Source organism: Eleutherodactylus coqui, chromosome 7 (genome assembly GCF_035609145.1).
Source record: "Eleutherodactylus coqui strain aEleCoq1 chromosome 7, aEleCoq1.hap1, whole genome shotgun sequence".
Classification (NCBI taxonomy): Eukaryota; Metazoa; Chordata; class Amphibia; order Anura; family Eleutherodactylidae; genus Eleutherodactylus; species Eleutherodactylus coqui.
This window is the reverse complement of record NC_089843.1, coordinates 201,272,209-201,290,750: the sequence shown is the minus strand read 5'-3', so window position 1 is coordinate 201,290,750 and position 18,542 is coordinate 201,272,209. Positions and strand designations below refer to the sequence as shown.

The 18,542-nt window shown below is 47.1% G+C and overlaps 5 non-coding genes across 5 annotated transcripts; all 5 read left to right on the top strand.

Annotated features, from left to right (window-relative positions):
* The first annotated feature begins 5,602 nt into the window (after positions 1-5,602).
* LOC136574114 (U2 spliceosomal RNA) lies at positions 5,603-5,794 on the top strand. The gene has a single exon (XR_010786241.1). It is a non-coding gene; the product is annotated as a U2 spliceosomal RNA (small nuclear RNA).
* Positions 5,795-8,491: 2,697 nt separating this feature from the next.
* On the top strand, positions 8,492-8,682 carry LOC136574150 (U2 spliceosomal RNA). The gene has a single exon (XR_010786265.1). It is a non-coding gene; the product is annotated as a U2 spliceosomal RNA (small nuclear RNA).
* A 2,668-nt stretch (positions 8,683-11,350) lies between these two features.
* Positions 11,351-11,541, top strand: LOC136574138 (U2 spliceosomal RNA). Its single transcript, XR_010786255.1, has one exon. It is a non-coding gene; the product is annotated as a U2 spliceosomal RNA (small nuclear RNA).
* Positions 11,542-14,208: 2,667 nt separating this feature from the next.
* LOC136574126 (U2 spliceosomal RNA) lies at positions 14,209-14,399 on the top strand. Its single transcript, XR_010786245.1, has one exon. It is a non-coding gene; the product is annotated as a U2 spliceosomal RNA (small nuclear RNA).
* Positions 14,400-17,064: 2,665 nt separating this feature from the next.
* On the top strand, positions 17,065-17,255 carry LOC136574115 (U2 spliceosomal RNA). The gene has a single exon (XR_010786242.1). It is a non-coding gene; the product is annotated as a U2 spliceosomal RNA (small nuclear RNA).
* The last annotated feature ends 1,287 nt before the right edge of the window (positions 17,256-18,542 follow it).

Sequence of the window (18,542 nt, the reverse complement as noted above, 5' to 3'; positions counted from 1 at the left end):
CTGGCCCAGGGGAAGGCAATAAAGCCCTATGGGGCCGAAGCCAATTTCCCTTATTTTAGGTAAAAAGTTTCCATCCGTCCCTACTCGAAATGCGTCTGGCCGAAGAGATCCCTCCAACCGACCGGCCGACGCACCTTCAGAGACAAACTAGTGCTTGCTTCTAGTGTCATCGCCGGCTTAACCCTCGTTTGTAGGGAGCTGACGAGTCCTGCAGCAGCAGGCTCTGCAAGCCTAGGATGCGTGAGCTCGGTGCAAGAGGAAGGACTGAGGGTGTGAGGCTGGGCGCGGTTGAGAAGGCGTGGGGCGGGGCTATGTAAAGTTTTACAAGCTCTCCCCGCTGCCTGGGTGCATTGTGGGTGCGCCCAGAGTGCTGGCTGAGCGTGTTGCCTCAAGCCTTAGAAGTGGAGTTGGGCGGACCGGGCTACAGGTGAAACCCATTTCGGGTTATCGCTTCTCGGCCTTTTGGCTAAGCTCAAGTGTAAGCTTGGGCTTGGTCAGGGGTGCGAGTGTCCTGGGTGGACCCAGCGACTTTTGCCTAGTGCAAACCTTTTCTGTGGTTCGTGGACCGACAGTTTCTTTCTAAGGATGTTTGGACTGAAGAACTCTATCCGTCTGGATGTTGACCCGAGCGATTCAAGCAAGAACAGCCTGGTTTACCTCGCCAGAGATATTCTCCAGGAGAAAGCTGGATTTTCCACAGACCAATTCTTCAGCATACAAGACTTCCCCCGACAAGGTACCTATGACATTACTTTTGTTGATGAGTACTCCTGCCTTAATGCCTTTGAATGGCTGCGCAATCACCACAACGAGGATTACCTGCAAGGGGTGAAGGTAACACCGCTGTTTGGCATTTGTGAAAAACCCTTGATTGTCCATGTGTACAACCCGTTCACAGATGTCCAACTGATTATCAGCTTCCTGAAACGACATTGTGAACAGGTGAGAGGAGGTGAGAGGCAGCAGAATGTACTGGGAATATTTAACTGCAAGTACAAATTCTATGTAAAATTCCGGATGAGTACAAGCAGTATCGGTGGTGTGAAGCACCCACCTGCAAATTTTTCAATTGCCGGCAACAGGGGGTATCTGTCGTACCCTGGGCAACCCAGATACTGTCGCAACTGTTGTGAATTTGGGCATGTCAGCTCTGAATGTACCAAGGGGCAGGTGTGTAGAAACTGCCAAGGCACTGGACATCATTCAGGCAGTTGCCCCAAGCCAAAAGCATGTGACCTCTGTGGCTCTTATGAGCATATGTACAAAGACTGCAGGGGAACCAGGCTGTTTGCTGAGGAGAGCACAAGTGCTGGAAGGAGGGAGGAGAATGAGCAGAGGCCATCATTTGCAGAGGTGGTGGCTGGAAAGAGAGAGGAGAAGGAGCAGAGGGCTGCAACTGCAGAGGAGGTGGCTGGAAGGAGGCTGGAGAAAAAGGAACAGAGGGCAGCAACTGCAGAGGAGGTGGCTGGAAGGAGGCTGGAGAAAAAGGAGCAGAGGGCAGCAACTGCTGAGGAGGAGGTGGCTGGAAGGAGGCTGGAGAAAAAGGAGCAGAGGGCAGCAACTGCTGAGGAGGTGGCTGGAAGGAGGCAGGAGAAGAAAGAGCAGAGGGCTGCAACTGCAGAGGAGGTGGCTGGAGAAGGTCCTAGCATAAGGAGGAAAATAGGAGTTAAAAAGGCAGCACCTGTGGAAAGCATGGACGTTCCTACTGTGGCTGAGACCCAGGTGTCTGAGGCAATAAGACACCTGGAGGAGGTGATTGAGAGCGTGGGGAGCCCCACCCATCCCTCTGACCCTGCTAACATTGGCCAGTTTTCCTCACCTGAATGTTCTGCTGGTTCATCTCCAGGGACCGCTTTGTGTAAAAGGGAGGGTGGTGGGTACAGCACAAGCGAGGAGGAGTTCACAGAGGTGGCAGAAGATAGAAAAAAGAAAAGAAAGTATACGAGGAAAAAGGTGGAAGAGATGGAAACCAGCAACCCGCTGGAGGAGGTGGAGGAAGACAGTGAAGGTTCTGTGGGCAGTGATGCAGATGTATAGATGAGGCATTACATGGGGCAAAGACTTGCTCTGATGTTTATTTTGTGCAAAGTGTAAGGTCTGCTGTAATGGGGTTTGTGATTCTATCCCAGAATGTGCGGGTGTTTAAAAACAAGGCCCGGAGAACCGCAATATTGGATCTACTGAAAGAGGAGAAAGCACAAGTGATCTGCGTGCAGGAGTGTGGGATTGTGGGAGGGTTAAGGGAGGATGAGTGGCCTTATGGAAAGGCTGTCTGGTCAGGGAGTGCCCAGAACAAAAATGATGGCGTTGGTATTCTGGTTAAGGGAGGTGGGGTGGAGCTGGAAAGCTATATGATTATTGAAGAGGGTAGATGTCTATCCGCTGTTATGACCTACAGGGGCAGCAGGTTTTTGCTGGTTAATGTTTATGCGCCAAATGACAAAAATGAAAGAAAATTGCTGTTTGAAAAAATGAAATTTTTTATTCAAGGTAGAATGCCGGTCGTTATGATTGGTGACATGAATTGTGACATTAACAAAAAAGCCTTTGATATTTCCGGTAAAACCCTGTCCGAGATAACAAGTGATTTTCATATGCAGGATATGCAAGTTTTGTGTAATATTAATCCTAAGTTAAATACGTATCACTCGGACAGAGGGGGGATCCATTCTTGTTTGGATTATTGTTTTATTTCAGATAATTTGGTGCCGTTGTCTTATCAGCAGAAGCCGGTGGTGTTCTCGGATCATGAGTGCCTGGTATGTGAGTTGGATGTGAATGTGAGGGGTATTCATGGGAGGGGGCTGTGGAAATTAAACATCAGCCACTTGGCGGATAAGGACGTCCGCAGTCAGTATGAGTGTGAGTACAAGAGGTGGTGTGAGAGAAAGAGAGACTTTACAAACATATTACTGTGGTGGGAGTGGGTCAAGGGGAAAACAAAGAGGTTCTTCAAGACACTTGGCTATAAGCTGGCAGCACGGAGGAGGGAGGAGCTTGCCAAACTGAATGCCCGATTATGTTTGTTGTATAAGTTGAGAGAAAGCGGTATGGATGTGCAGAATGAGTTGGTATGTGTGAGAAGAGAGATTAATGCGTATATGATAGAGAAAGGGAGAGGGATAATGTACAGGGCCAAACTAGAGAAAATGGAACAGGATGAAAAGTGTTCTAGGTTCTTTTTTAAGAAAGTTTTTTCCAAAAAACCTGCTCTTGATGTGCTGGTGAAAGAGGATGGATGTGAGGTGAGTGGGGATGGTGTGAATGAGGAAGTGGCTGCGTTCTATGATGAGTTGTATGCGGAGAAATGGAGGGATGAGAGGCTGGAGAGTGATGTGCTGAGTGTGCTTGAGAGAAAGCTTGGGGATGCTGAGAGAGGATATGTGATGAGGCAGATAACTACAGAGGAGGTGTGGAAGGTTGTGCAAAGTATGGCTGCTAACAAGACGCCTGGTGCGGATGGTCTTCCGATTGAGTTCTACCGTATGTTGTGGAGTGTGGTTGGGATGGATGTCTGTGCGGTATGTAAGTATATGTGGGAGAGTGTTGGGATCGCTGAGAGTATGCGTGAGGGAGTGGTTGTGTTAATTCCAAAAAAAGGAGATCGCAGAAGTCTAAAAAACTGGCGGCCAATCACGTTGTTAAACGCTGATTATAAAATATATGCGAAGATCATTGCCAATCGGATGCGTGATGTGGTTGAATGGGTTGTGGGTGAGGATCAGTTTTGTGCGGTGCCTGGGAGACGTGTGCATGAGAGTCTGGTTTTGTTGAGAGATGTGTTGTGGGATTGTAAGAGTCGGAAGAAAGATGTGTATGTGGTTTCGTTAGATTTTGAGAAAGCGTATGATAGGTTGTCGCATGGGTTTTTGTTTAGTGTGTTGATGCGAATGGGTTTTCCAAGTGAGTTTGTAGGGAGAGTCAGAAGTCTGTATGAAAGGATCTATAGTAGAGTGCTTGTGAATGGATGTGTTGGTAGAAGGGTGAATGTGTTTTCTGGCGTGCGGCAGGGCTGCCCGCTATCCCCGGTAGCCTTCATATGCGCAATTGAGCCTTTGTTATGCTTGATGAGAATGGATAAGATTGTGAGAGGGATCCATATTCCTCGGAGTGAGGGGAAAGAATGGAAGGTGAATGCGTATATGGATGATGTATGTGTGGTGTGTGAGTCAGAATGTGCGGTGAGAAGGGTTAAATTATTGGTTTCTATTTTTTGTGGTGCGTCTGCGTTCCGGGTGAATTGGTTGAAGAGTGAGTGTAAAGTGTATGGGGGCGGTAGTGTAAGGGATCTAGGTATGAATGTGGTCACTGGGCCAATTAAGATTTTGGGTGTCCTATTTAATGACAGTATAGACGGGAAAGATAGTTGGGAGGAGGTCATGAAGAGAGTGGAGGCTCGGCTAACTTTTTGGAAGCTGAGAAGTTTGAGTTTGGTGGGGAAAATAGTGATTATCAAGAGCATAATCTTGCCTATCTTTTTGTATATAGCGTTGGTTTTTCCACCTGATTATTTGTACCTTAGAAGGTGGAACAGAATTTTGTTTGTATTTTTTTGGAATTCCAAAATGGAGCGACTGAGAAGGGAAGTGGTGGTTAAGAGCTGGAGGAATGGAGGCATGAGCTTTCCGAACTTAGAGGTGTATTTTGGGGTGAATGCGTTGGTGTTTGTGTTGGCTATGATTGAGAGGGAGGGGAAGGGGTCGTGCATGTTGAGGTATTTGGCTGGGAGACTGTTTGTGAGACTGAAGTGGTGTAAGTATGATCTGAGGAAGCCTGTTGCGTTTGTGGTACCTAAGTGGTATGAATGGTTGGTGAAGTTTGTTGAGAAGTATGAGTTGAATGAGGTGGAAGTGTGTATGTTAAGGAATAAGCGTCTGGTTGTGAGAATGATTGAAGTGAGAGAGGGGATGTGTGAGATAAACATGGTTGCTGGAAAGGATGTGCAGAAAGTCTGGGAGAAAGTACGGATGAATGGGATGACCAACAGACAGACTGAGGTTGTGTGGCAGAGCCTACATGGTGCTCTACCAGTCAGAGAGTTCCAAAGGAACAGGGGCTTAATAGCCAATGAGGCATGCCCAAGGCGGCAGTGTAACGGCTCTGAAAGTGTGACACACTTATTTTGGAATTGCTCTTACGCACAGGACGTTCTGAGGAGGTTGGGCCCTTTGTGCAAAGAGCTTACGGGCGTTACATTTTTTTCCTTTGAGTTATTGATGTTTGGGTTGGCTGTGAGTAAGGGGGTGAAAGAGAGAGTGCTGTGGTTGTTCTTGTCATGTGTGAAAGAGGTACTGTGGGATGTGAGGAATGTGTATGTGTACAAAAGAGTGGATTTGTGTGAGAGAACGAGTGTAAGGATGGTGCTAGGGAAACTGTTTATTTGTTATTTGTGGGATAAAAAAAGGATGGGGGTGGATGCAGAGGGCATATGGAAAATTAAGAAATGGATGCAGTTGGTAAACTTGACATGAGTTCTATGTAGTTATATGTATTGTTATGTTATATGCAAAAAAGAAAATAAATCCTGATGATGAAGTGGGTTAGCATGGCAGTAGTCATGTGAGCGAAGTTTCACTTGAGCGTTTAAGTGAAGTAGTTTACTAACCCTATCTGAGGGAAAAAAAAAAAAAAAAAAAAAAAATCTGTTCTTATCAGTTTAATATCTGATACGTCCCCTATCTGGGGACCATATATTAAATGGATTTTTAGAACAGGGAGCTGGAAAAAGAGCTTGCTCTGTCCACTCCACGCATTGACCTGGTATTGCAGTACCTCCAGGACCGGTGCACCCCCTTTCCTACAACCGTTTCCAAAAGCAGAAAAACAACACCGACGAGCAAGAGGTGCAGCGCAGCTGTGGCGGCGGCTGCTGCTACCACCACCACCCAAGCACTTTGATTGACACTCAGCCCGTCTGCTCGCAACATTGTATCCACTGAGCAGCTGCGTCTGCCAGAGTGTGCACAGCACAGGTACAACTGGAAGCAAAACAACACACACACCAGTTCATATGGCAGCCGCACTCTATAGTTCGTACCTACCGCTGCGCTAATAGCCAAGTTGGAAACATCGGGCAGGCACAGCGTATCCTGGCAGCCTGCGTCTGTATGCTCCACGTATTCGGGTCATGGGTGTATGTGCAGGGGGCCCGGAGCCCTAGGGGGCCCATAAAGTCTCTCTTCCCCACATTGTAAACCAATGCTATCAATGAAGCTTTATAGTTTGGGGGCCCAGTTCCAGACTTTGTACTGGGGCCCCGCAGCTTCAAGTTACACCTCCGGATCAGGATAATGCTAGGCCATTCCAACCAGCCTGTGTGTGTGACCTGCAGTCGCTGGTAGTCGAAAAGCGGCCGGCCCCGGATGCGCGCTTCAGAGTGGACAGACAGCAGCGGACCCCCAATCACACAGGCCCAAGGCTTGCTATGTAGCACGGAATACCTCATTGGACTGCAGCACTCCACGCGGGCTGAGATACACGCTCCACGTGGGATGGGCAGTATTCGTCCATGAAGATCCAGGCCAACGTTTAGAGATGGAGCAACACTCGGGGAGCAAAGAACTCCAACGAACGGACGTCTACTTTACAAGGATGTATTGCTTTATTCAATGCATGGACACAGAAACAGTTCAACCGCTCGATTACAGACCGCAGTCAATACAGTAAAGAAAGAAATGTGTCTGTTTAATGTAAACTTGCATGGAGCTCGTTTGTCAGCCACTGACTGACTGAATGCTGAAACGTGGTCTAACGTTACATGCACCACCAGGGATAAGGCCTTGCCTATAAGCATTCCCCAGCTGGCAAAAACGGAACCTCCCTGCCTATTCCTCACCATGGAAGAACGGAACCTACCTTTTTTTTTAAAAAAAAGAAAGCCACAGCAGCAGCCAACTCGATTTTGGTAGGCCGCTGTCTCCCCCTTGTGTGCTGCATAAAAAATGCACTCCACTAAAAATAACATTGATCCACGAAATAGAGCGTAGGGAGAGAATGAGGCTTCAAGATGAGCCGTCAGGCTATGATAAATTGTATCACACCTGGGCGATATGGATAGATGCCCGGAGCTCACCCCTATTTACTAGGTGGTTACAGACAGGGACATGTGAGTAACACGTTTAAACCACAATCGTAAAGAGAAACAACAATCCCGGAGCCCGCCCCCCCCCCCCCTTTTTGTTTTATTTTCTCTTTCTCCCGTGTCATAGATACCTACCATCCCTTACCACTCCCCCCCTTACCCTCCCCTCATTCCCCTGTTTGTAGACCTTATAAAATATCACAGACAAACATGATATAGTTCAACTCGAAATTGATTTATTAAGTTTCATTGTCAAAGTTAATTTTACATTGCTTTGAGATAAGGCAAAAGTTTCCCCCCCTCCATGAAACCAATAAAACCTATATTGAATAAAATAAAAATGATGCAGTTACCGGTAGTTCTGCAGCTTCTTGGTGGAAATAAAGACCATCTCCCGTCTCCCAGCTGCAGCAGAGACTGACTGAAATGGCTGCCAAGCCCGGTATTAATGCTTCTAAATTGATGACATCACAAAGGAGTGACATCATCAGCCTTCCAAACACCTGGCTCAATTGCATACAGTATGTATGTATGTATGTATGCATGTATGTGAGTCTATCTATCTATCTATCTATCTATCTATCTATCTATCTATCTATCTATCTATCTATCTATCTATCTTTATTAATTATGTAGAATATAGATATGGATTATTTCTAAATTACAGATTTTGTAGATATAGATTAAAGATAGATTTAAGATTGTTTGTGTGTGTATGTGTGTGTGTATATAAGTGTGTGTGTGTGTATATATATATATATATATATATATATATATATATATAGTGTGTGTATATATATATAATGTATATATGTAAAAAAAATATAAAATCTGTAGTTATGTATGTATGTATGTATGTATGTATGTATGTATGTATGGCGGGAAAAAAAGGCCTGCTGTATGTTTTTAAGTTCTTCGGATGACCATGCCGCTCTAATATTCTCCTTACTAGGGTCTACTAATGCTGGCCCAGGGGAAGGCAATAAAGCCCTATGGGGCCGAAGCCAATTTCCCTTATTTTAGGTAAAAAGTTTCCATCCGTCCCTACTCGAAATGCGGCTGGCCGAAGAGATCCCTCCAACCGACCGGCCGACGCACCTTCAGAGACAAACTAGTGCTTGCTTCTAGTGTCATCGCCGGCTTAACCCTCGTTTGTAGGGAGCTGACGAGTCCTGCAGCAGCAGGCTCTGCAAGCCTAGGATGCGTGAGCTCGGTGCAAGAGGAAGGACTGAGGGTGTGAGGCTGGGCGCGGTTGAGAAGGCGTGGGGCGGGGCTATGTAAAGTTTTACAAGCTCTCCCCGCTGCCTGGGTGCATTGTGGGTGCGCCCAGAGTGCTGGCTGAGCGTGTTGCCTCAAGCCTTAGAAGTGGAGTTGGGCGGACCGGGCTACAGGTGAAACCCATTTCGGGTTATCGCTTCTCGGCCTTTTGGCTAAGATCAAGTGTAGTATCTGTTCTTATCAGTTTAATATCTGATACGTCCCCTATCTGGGGACCATATATTAAATGGATTTTTAGAACAGGGAGCTGGAAAAAGAGCTTGCTCTGTCCACTCCACGCATTGACCTGGTATTGCAGTACCTCCAGGACCGGTGCACCCCCTTTCCTACAACCGTTTCCAAAAGCAGAAAAACAACACCGACGAGCAAGAGGTGCAGCGCAGCTGTGGCGGCGGCTGCTGCTACCACCACCACCCAAGCACTTTGATTGACACTCAGCCCGTCTGCTCGCAACATTGTATCCACTGAGCAGCTGCGTCTGCCAGAGTGTGCACAGCACAGGTACAACTGGAAGCAAAACAACACACACACCAGTTCATATGGCAGCCGCACTCTATAGTTCGTACCTACCGCTGCGCTAATAGCCAAGTTGGAAACATCGGGCAGGCACAGCGTATCCTGGCAGCCTGCGTCTGTATGCTCCACGTATTCGGGTCATGGGTGTATGTGCAGGGGGCCCGGAGCCCTAGGGGGCCCATAAAGTCTCTCTTCCCCACATTGTAAACCAATGCTATCAATGAAGCTTTATAGTTTGGGGGCCCAGTTCCAGACTTTGTACTGGGGCCCCGCAGCTTCAAGTTACACCTCCGGATCAGGATAATGCTAGGCCATTCCAACCAGCCTGTGTGTGTGACCTGCAGTCGCTGGTAGTCGAAAAGCGGCCGGCCCCGGATGCGCGCTTCAGAGTGGACAGACAGCAGCGGACCCCCAATCACACAGGCCCAAGGCTTGCTATGTAGCACGGAATACCTCATTGGACTGCAGCACTCCACGCGGGCTGAGATACACGCTCCACGTGGGATGGGCAGTATTCGTCCATGAAGATCCAGGCCAACGTTTAGAGATGGAGCAACACTCGGGGAGCAAAGAACTCCAACGAACGGACGTCTACTTTACAAGGATGTATTGCTTTATTCAATGCATGGACACAGAAACAGTTCAACCGCTCGATTACAGACCGCAGTCAATACAGTAAAGAAAGAAATGTGTCTGTTTAATGTAAACTTGCATGGAGCTCGTTTGTCAGCCACTGACTGACTGAATGCTGAAACGTGGTCTAACGTTACATGCACCACCAGGGATAAGGCCTTGCCTATAAGCATTCCCCAGCTGGCAAAAACGGAACCTCCCTGCCTATTCCTCACCATGGAAGAACGGAACCTACCTTTTTTTTTTAAAAAAAGAAAGCCACAGCAGCAGCCAACTCGATTTTGGTAGGCCGCTGTCTCCCCCTTGTGTGCTGCATAAAAAATGCACTCCACTAAAAATAACATTGATCCACGAAATAGAGCGTAGGGAGAGAATGAGGCTTCAAGATGAGCCGTCAGGCTATGATAAATTGTATCACACCTGGGCGATATGGATAGATGCCCGGAGCTCACCCCTATTTACTAGGTGGTTACAGACAGGGACATGTGAGTAACACGTTTAAACCACAATCGTAAAGAGAAACAACAATCCCGGAGCCCGCCCCCCCCCCCCTTTTTGTTTTATTTTCTCTTTCTCCCGTGTCATAGATACCTACCATCCCTTACCACTCCCCCCCTTACCCTCCCCTCATTCCCCTGTTTGTAGACCTTATAAAATATCACAGACAAACATGATATAGTTCAACTCGAAATTGATTTATTAAGTTTCATTGTCAAAGTTAATTTTACATTGCTTTGAGATAAGGCAAAAGTTTCCCCCCCTCCATGAAACCAATAAAACCTATATTGAATAAAATAAAAATGATGCAGTTACCGGTAGTTCTGCAGCTTCTTGGTGGAAATAAAGACCATCTCCCGTCTCCCAGCTGCAGCAGAGACTGACTGAAATGGCTGCCAAGCCCGGTATTAATGCTTCTAAATTGATGACATCACAAAGGAGTGACATCATCAGCCTTCCAAACACCTGGCTCAATTGCATACAGTATGTATGTATGTATGTATGCATGTATGTGAGTCTATCTATCTATCTATCTATCTATCTATCTATCTATCTATCTTTATTAATTATGTAGAATATAGATATGGATTATTTCTAAATTACAGATTTTGTAGATATAGATTAAAGATAGATTTAAGATTGTTTGTGTGTGTATGTGTGTGTGTATATAAGTGTGTGTGTGTGTATATATATATATATATATATATATATATATATATATATATAGTGTGTGTATATATATATAATGTATATATGTAAAAAAAATATAAAATCTGTAGTTATGTATGTATGTATGTATGTATGTATGTATGGCGGGAAAAAAAGGCCTGCTGTATGTTTTTAAGTTCTTCGGATGACCATGCCGCTCTAATATTCTCCTTACTAGGGTCTACTAATGCTGGCCCAGGGGAAGGCAATAAAGCCCTATGGGGCCGAAGCCAATTTCCCTTATTTTAGGTAAAAAGTTTCCATCCGTCCCTACTCGAAATGCGGCTGGCCGAAGAGATCCCTCCAACCGACCGGCCGACGCACCTTCAGAGACAAACTAGTGCTTGCTTCTAGTGTCATCGCCGGCTTAACCCTCGTTTGTAGGGAGCTGACGAGTCCTGCAGCAGCAGGCTCTGCAAGCCTAGGATGCGTGAGCTCGGTGCAAGAGGAAGGACTGAGGGTGTGAGGCTGGGCGCGGTTGAGAAGGCGTGGGGCGGGGCTATGTAAAGTTTTACAAGCTCTCCCCGCTGCCTGGGTGCATTGTGGGTGCGCCCAGAGTGCTGGCTGAGCGTGTTGCCTCAAGCCTTAGAAGTGGAGTTGGGCGGACCGGGCTACAGGTGAAACCCATTTCGGGTTATCGCTTCTCGGCCTTTTGGCTAAGATCAAGTGTAGTATCTGTTCTTATCAGTTTAATATCTGATACGTCCCCTATCTGGGGACCATATATTAAATGGATTTTTAGAACAGGGAGCTGGAAAAAGAGCTTGCTCTGTCCACTCCACGCATTGACCTGGTATTGCAGTACCTCCAGGACCGGTGCACCCCCTTTCCTACAACCGTTTCCAAAAGCAGAAAAACAACACCGACGAGCAAGAGGTGCAGCGCAGCTGTGGCGGCGGCTGCTGCTACCACCACCACCCAAGCACTTTGATTGACACTCAGCCCGTCTGCTCGCAACATTGTATCCACTGAGCAGCTGCGTCTGCCAGAGTGTGCACAGCACAGGTACAACTGGAAGCAAAACAACACACACACCAGTTCATATGGCAGCCGCACTCTATAGTTCGTACCTACCGCTGCGCTAATAGCCAAGTTGGAAACATCGGGCAGGCACAGCGTATCCTGGCAGCCTGCGTCTGTATGCTCCACGTATTCGGGTCATGGGTGTATGTGCAGGGGGCCCGGAGCCCTAGGGGGCCCATAAAGTCTCTCTTCCCCACATTGTAAACCAATGCTATCAATGAAGCTTTATAGTTTGGGGGCCCAGTTCCAGACTTTGTACTGGGGCCCCGCAGCTTCAAGTTACACCTCCGGATCAGGATAATGCTAGGCCATTCCAACCAGCCTGTGTGTGTGACCTGCAGTCGCTGGTAGTCGAAAAGCGGCCGGCCCCGGATGCGCGCTTCAGAGTGGACAGACAGCAGCGGACCCCCAATCACACAGGCCCAAGGCTTGCTATGTAGCACGGAATACCTCATTGGACTGCAGCACTCCACGCGGGCTGAGATACACGCTCCACGTGGGATGGGCAGTATTCGTCCATGAAGATCCAGGCCAACGTTTAGAGATGGAGCAACACTCGGGGAGCAAAGAACTCCAACGAACGGACGTCTACTTTACAAGGATGTATTGCTTTATTCAATGCATGGACACAGAAACAGTTCAACCGCTCGATTACAGACCGCAGTCAATACAGTAAAGAAAGAAATGTGTCTGTTTAATGTAAACTTGCATGGAGCTCGTTTGTCAGCCACTGACTGACTGAATGCTGAAACGTGGTCTAACGTTACATGCACCACCAGGGATAAGGCCTTGCCTATAAGCATTCCCCAGCTGGCAAAAACGGAACCTCCCTGCCTATTCCTCACCATGGAAGAACGGAACCTACCTTTTTTTTTTAAAAAAAGAAAGCCACAGCAGCAGCCAACTAGATTTTGGTAGGCCGCTGTCTCCCCCTTGTGTGCTGCATAAAAAATGCACTCCACTAAAAATAACATTGATCCACGAAATAGAGCGTAGGGAGAGAATGAGGCTTCAAGATGAGCCGTCAGGCTATGATAAATTGTATCACACCTGGGCGATATGGATAGATGCCCGGAGCTCACCCCTATTTACTAGGTGGTTACAGACAGGGACATGTGAGTAACACGTTTAAACCACAATCGTAAAGAGAAACAACAATCCCGGAGCCCGCCCCCCCCCCCTTTTTGTTTTATTTTCTCTTTCTCCCGTGTCATAGATACCTACCATCCCTTACCACTCCCCCCCTTACCCTCCCCTCATTCCCCTGTTTGTAGACCTTATAAAATATCACAGACAAACATGATATAGTTCAACTCGAAATTGATTTATTAAGTTTCATTGTCAAAGTTAATTTTACATTGCTTTGAGATAAGGCAAAAGTTTCCCCCCCTCCATGAAACCAATAAAACCTATATTGAATAAAATAAAAATGATGCAGTTACCGGTAGTTCTGCAGCTTCTTGGTGGAAATAAAGACCATCTCCCGTCTCCCAGCTGCAGCAGAGACTGACTGAAATGGCTGCCAAGCCCGGTATTAATGCTTCTAAATTGATGACATCACAAAGGAGTGACATCATCAGCCTTCCAAACACCTGGCTCAATTGCATACAGTATGTATGTATGTATGTATGCATGTATGTGAGTCTATCTATCTATCTATCTATCTATCTATCTATCTATCTATCTATCTATCTATCTTTATTAATTATGTAGAATATAGATATGGATTATTTCTAAATTACAGATTTTGTAGATATAGATTAAAGATAGATTTAAGATTGTTTGTGTGTGTATGTGTGTGTGTATATAAGTGTGTGTGTGTGTGTATATATATATATATATATATATATATATATATATAGTGTGTGTATATATATATAATGTATATATGTAAAAAAAATATAAAATCTGTAGTTATGTATGTATGTATGTATGTATGGCGGGAAAAAAAGGCCTGCTGTATGTTTTTAAGTTCTTCGGATGACCATGCCGCTCTAATATTCTCCTTACTAGGGTCTACTAATGCTGGCCCAGGGGAAGGCAATAAAGCCCTATGGGGCCGAAGCCAATTTCCCTTATTTTAGGTAAAAAGTTTCCATCCGTCCCTACTCGAAATGCGGCTGGCCGAAGAGATCCCTCCAACCGACCGGCCGACGCACCTTCAGAGACAAACTAGTGCTTGCTTCTAGTGTCATCGCCGGCTTAACCCTCGTTTGTAGGGAGCTGACGAGTCCTGCAGCAGCAGGCTCTGCAAGCCTAGGATGCGTGAGCTCGGTGCAAGAGGAAGGACTGAGGGTGTGAGGCTGGGCGCGGTTGAGAAGGCGTGGGGCGGGGCTATGTAAAGTTTTACAAGCTCTCCCCGCTGCCTGGGTGCATTGTGGGTGCGCCCAGAGTGCTGGCTGAGCGTGTTGCCTCAAGCCTTAGAAGTGGAGTTGGGCGGACCGGGCTACAGGTGAAACCCATTTCGGGTTATCGCTTCTCGGCCTTTTGGCTAAGATCAAGTGTAGTATCTGTTCTTATCAGTTTAATATCTGATACGTCCCCTATCTGGGGACCATATATTAAATGGATTTTTAGAACAGGGAGCTGGAAAAAGAGCTTGCTCTGTCCACTCCACGCATTGACCTGGTATTGCAGTACCTCCAGGACCGGTGCACCCCCTTTCCTACAACCGTTTCCAAAAGCAGAAAAACAACACCGACGAGCAAGAGGTGCAGCGCAGCTGTGGCGGCGGCGGCTGCTGCTACCACCACCACCCAAGCACTTTGATTGACACTCAGCCCGTCTGCTCGCAACATTGTATCCACTGAGCAGCTGCGTCTGCCAGAGTGTGCACAGCACAGGTACAACTGGAAGCAAAACAACACACACACCAGTTCATATGGCAGCCGCACTCTATAGTTCGTACCTACCGCTGCGCTAATAGCCAAGTTGGAAACATCGGGCAGGCACAGCGTATCCTGGCAGCCTGCGTCTGTATGCTCCACGTATTCGGGTCATGGGTGTATGTGCAGGGGGCCCGGAGCCCTAGGCGGCCCATAAAGTCTCTCTTCCCCACATTGTAAACCAATGCTATCAATGAAGCTTTATAGTTTGGGGGCCCAGTTCCAGACTTTGTACTGGGGCCCCGCAGCTTCAAGTTACACCTCCGGATCAGGATAATGCTAGGCCATTCCAACCAGCCTGTGTGTGTGACCTGCAGTCGCTGGTAGTCGAAAAGCGGCCGGCCCCGGATGCGCGCTTCAGAGTGGACAGACAGCAGCGGACCCCCAATCACACAGGCCCAAGGCTTGCTATGTAGCACGGAATACCTCATTGGACTGCAGCACTCCACGCGGGCTGAGATACACGCTCCACGTGGGATGGGCAGTATTCGTCCATGAAGATCCAGGCCAACGTTTAGAGATGGAGCAACACTCGGGGAGCAAAGAACTCCAACGAACGGACGTCTACTTTACAAGGATGTATTGCTTTATTCAATGCATGGACACAGAAACAGTTCAACCGCTCGATTACAGACCGCAGTCAATACAGTAAAGAAAGAAATGTGTCTGTTTAATGTAAACTTGCATGGAGCTCGTTTGTCAGCCACTGACTGACTGAATGCTGAAACGTGGTCTAACGTTACATGCACCACCAGGGATAAGGCCTTGCCTATAAGCATTCCCCAGCTGGCAAAAACGGAACCTCCCTGCCTATTCCTCACCATGGAAGAACGGAACCTACCTTTTTTTTTTAAAAAAAGAAAGCCACAGCAGCAGCCAACTCGATTTTGGTAGGCCGCTGTCTCCCCCTTGTGTGCTGCATAAAAAATGCACTCCACTAAAAATAACATTGATCCACGAAATAGAGCGTAGGGAGAGAATGAGGCTTCAAGATGAGCCGTCAGGCTATGATAAATTGTATCACACCTGGGCGATATGGATAGATGCCCGGAGCTCACCCCTATTTACTAGGTGGTTACAGACAGGGACATGTGAGTAACACGTTTAAACCACAATCGTAAAGAGAAACAACAATCCCGGAGCCCGCCCCCCCCCCCCCCTTTTTGTTTTATTTTCTCTTTCTCCCGTGTCATAGATACCTACCATCCCTTACCACTCCCCCCCTTACCCTCCCCTCATTCCCCTGTTTGTAGACCTTATAAAATATCACAGACAAACATGATATAGTTCAACTCGAAATTGATTTATTAAGTTTCATTGTCAAAGTTAATTTTACATTGCTTTGAGATAAGGCAAAAGTTTCCCCCCCTCCATGAAACCAATAAAACCTATATTGAATAAAATAAAAATGATGCAGTTACCGGTAGTTCTGCAGCTTCTTGGTGGAAATAAAGACCATCTCCCGTCTCCCAGCTGCAGCAGAGACTGACTGAAATGGCTGCCAAGCCCGGTATTAATGCTTCTAAATTGATGACATCACAAAGGAGTGACATCATCAGCCTTCCAAACACCTGGCTCAATTGCATACAGTATGTATGTATGTATGTATGCATGTATGTGAGTCTATCTATCTATCTATCTATCTATCTATCTATCTATCTTTATTAATTATGTAGAATATAGATATGGATTATTTCTAAATTACAGATTTTGTAGATATAGATTAAAGATAGATTTAAGATTGTTTGTGTGTGTATGTGTGTGTGTATATAAGTGTGTGTGTGTGTATATATATATATATATATATATATATATATATAGTGTGTGTATATATATATAATGTATATATGTAAAAAAAATATAAAATCTGTAGTTATGTATGTATGTATGTATGTATGTATGTATGTATGGCGGGAAAAAAAGGCCTGCTGTATGTTTTTAAGTTCTTCGGATGACCATGCCGCTCTAATATTCTCCTTACTAGGGTCTACTAATGCTGGCCCAGGGGAAGGCAATAAAGCCCTATGGGGCCGAAGCCAATTTCCCTTATTTTAGGTAAAAAGTTTCCATCCGTCCCTACTCGAAATGCGGCTGGCCGAAGAGATCCCTCCAACCGACCGGCCGACGCACCTTCAGAGACAAACTAGTGCTTGCTTCTAGTGTCATCGCCGGCTTAACCCTCGTTTGTAGGGAGCTGACGAGTCCTGCAGCAGCAGGCTCTGCAAGCCTAGGATGCGTGAGCTCGGTGCAAGAGGAAGGACTGAGGGTGTGAGGCTGGGCGCGGTTGAGAAGGCGTGGGGCGGGGCTATGTAAAGTTTTACAAGCTCTCCCCGCTGCCTGGGTGCATTGTGGGTGCGCCCAGAGTGCTGGCTGAGCGTGTTGCCTCAAGCCTTAGAAGTGGAGTTGGGCGGACCGGGCTACAGGTGAAACCCATTTCGGGTTATCGCTTCTCGGCCTTTTGGCTAAGATCAAGTGTAGTATCTGTTCTTATCAGTTTAATATCTGATACGTCCCCTATCTGGGGACCATATATTAAATGGATTTTTAGAACAGGGAGCTGGAAAAAGAGCTTGCTCTGTCCACTCCACGCATTGACCTGGTATTGCAGTACCTCCAGGACCGGTGCACCCCCTTTCCTACAACCGTTTCCAAAAGCAGAAAAACAACACCGACGAGCAAGAGGTGCAGCGCAGCTGTGGCGGCGGCTGCTGCTACCACCACCACCCAAGCACTTTGATTGACACTCAGCCCGTCTGCTCGCAACATTGTATCCACTGAGCAGCTGCGTCTGCCAGAGTGTGCACAGCACAGGTACAACTGGAAGCAAAACAACACACACACCAGTTCATATGGCAGCCGCACTCTATAGTTCGTACCTACCGCTGCGCTAATAGCCAAGTTGGAAACATCGGGCAGGCACAGCGTATCCTGGCAGCCTGCGTCTGTATGCTCCACGTATTCGGGTCATGGGTGTATGTGCAGGGGGCCCGGAGCCCTAGGGGGCCCATAAAGTCTCTCTTCCCCACATTGTAAACCAATGCTATCAATGAAGCTTTATAGTTTGGGGGCCCAGTTCCAGACTTTGTACTGGGGCCCCGCAGCTTCAAGTTACACCTCCGGATCAGGATAATGCTAGGCCATTCCAACCAGCCTGTGTGTGTGACCTGCAGTCGCTGGTAGTCGAAAAGCGGCCGGCCCCGGATGCGCGCTTCAGAGTGGACAGACAGCAGCGGACCCCCAATCACACAGGCCCAAGGCTTGCTATGTAGCACGGAATACCTCATTGGACTGCAGCACTCCACGCGGGCTGAGATACACGCTCCACGTGGGATGGGCAGTATTCGTCCATGAAGATCCAGGCCAACGTTTAGAGATGGAGCAACACTCGGGGAGCAAAGAACTCCAACGAACGGACGTCTACTTTACAAGGATGTATTGCTTTATTCAATGCATGGACACAGAAACAGTTCAACCGCTCGATTACAGACCGCAGTCAATACAGTAAAGAAAGAAATGTGTCTGTTTAATGTAAACTTGCATGGAGCTCGTTTGTCAGCCACTGACTGACTGAATGCTGAAACGTGGTCTAACGTTACATGCACCACCAGGGATAAGGCCTTGCCTATAAGCATTCCCCAGCTGGCAAAAACGGAACCTCCCTGCCTATTCCTCACCATGGAAGAACGGAACCTACCTTTTTTTTTTAAAAAAAGAAAGCCACAGCAGCAGCCAACTCGATTTTGGTAGGCCGCTGTCTCCCCCTTGTGTGCTGCATAAAAAATGCACTCCACTAAAAATAACATTGATCCACGAAATAGAGCGTAGGGAGAGAATGAGGCTTCAAGATGAGCCGTCAGGCTATGATAAATTGTATCACACCTGGGCGATATGGATAGATGCCCGGAGCTCACCCCTATTTA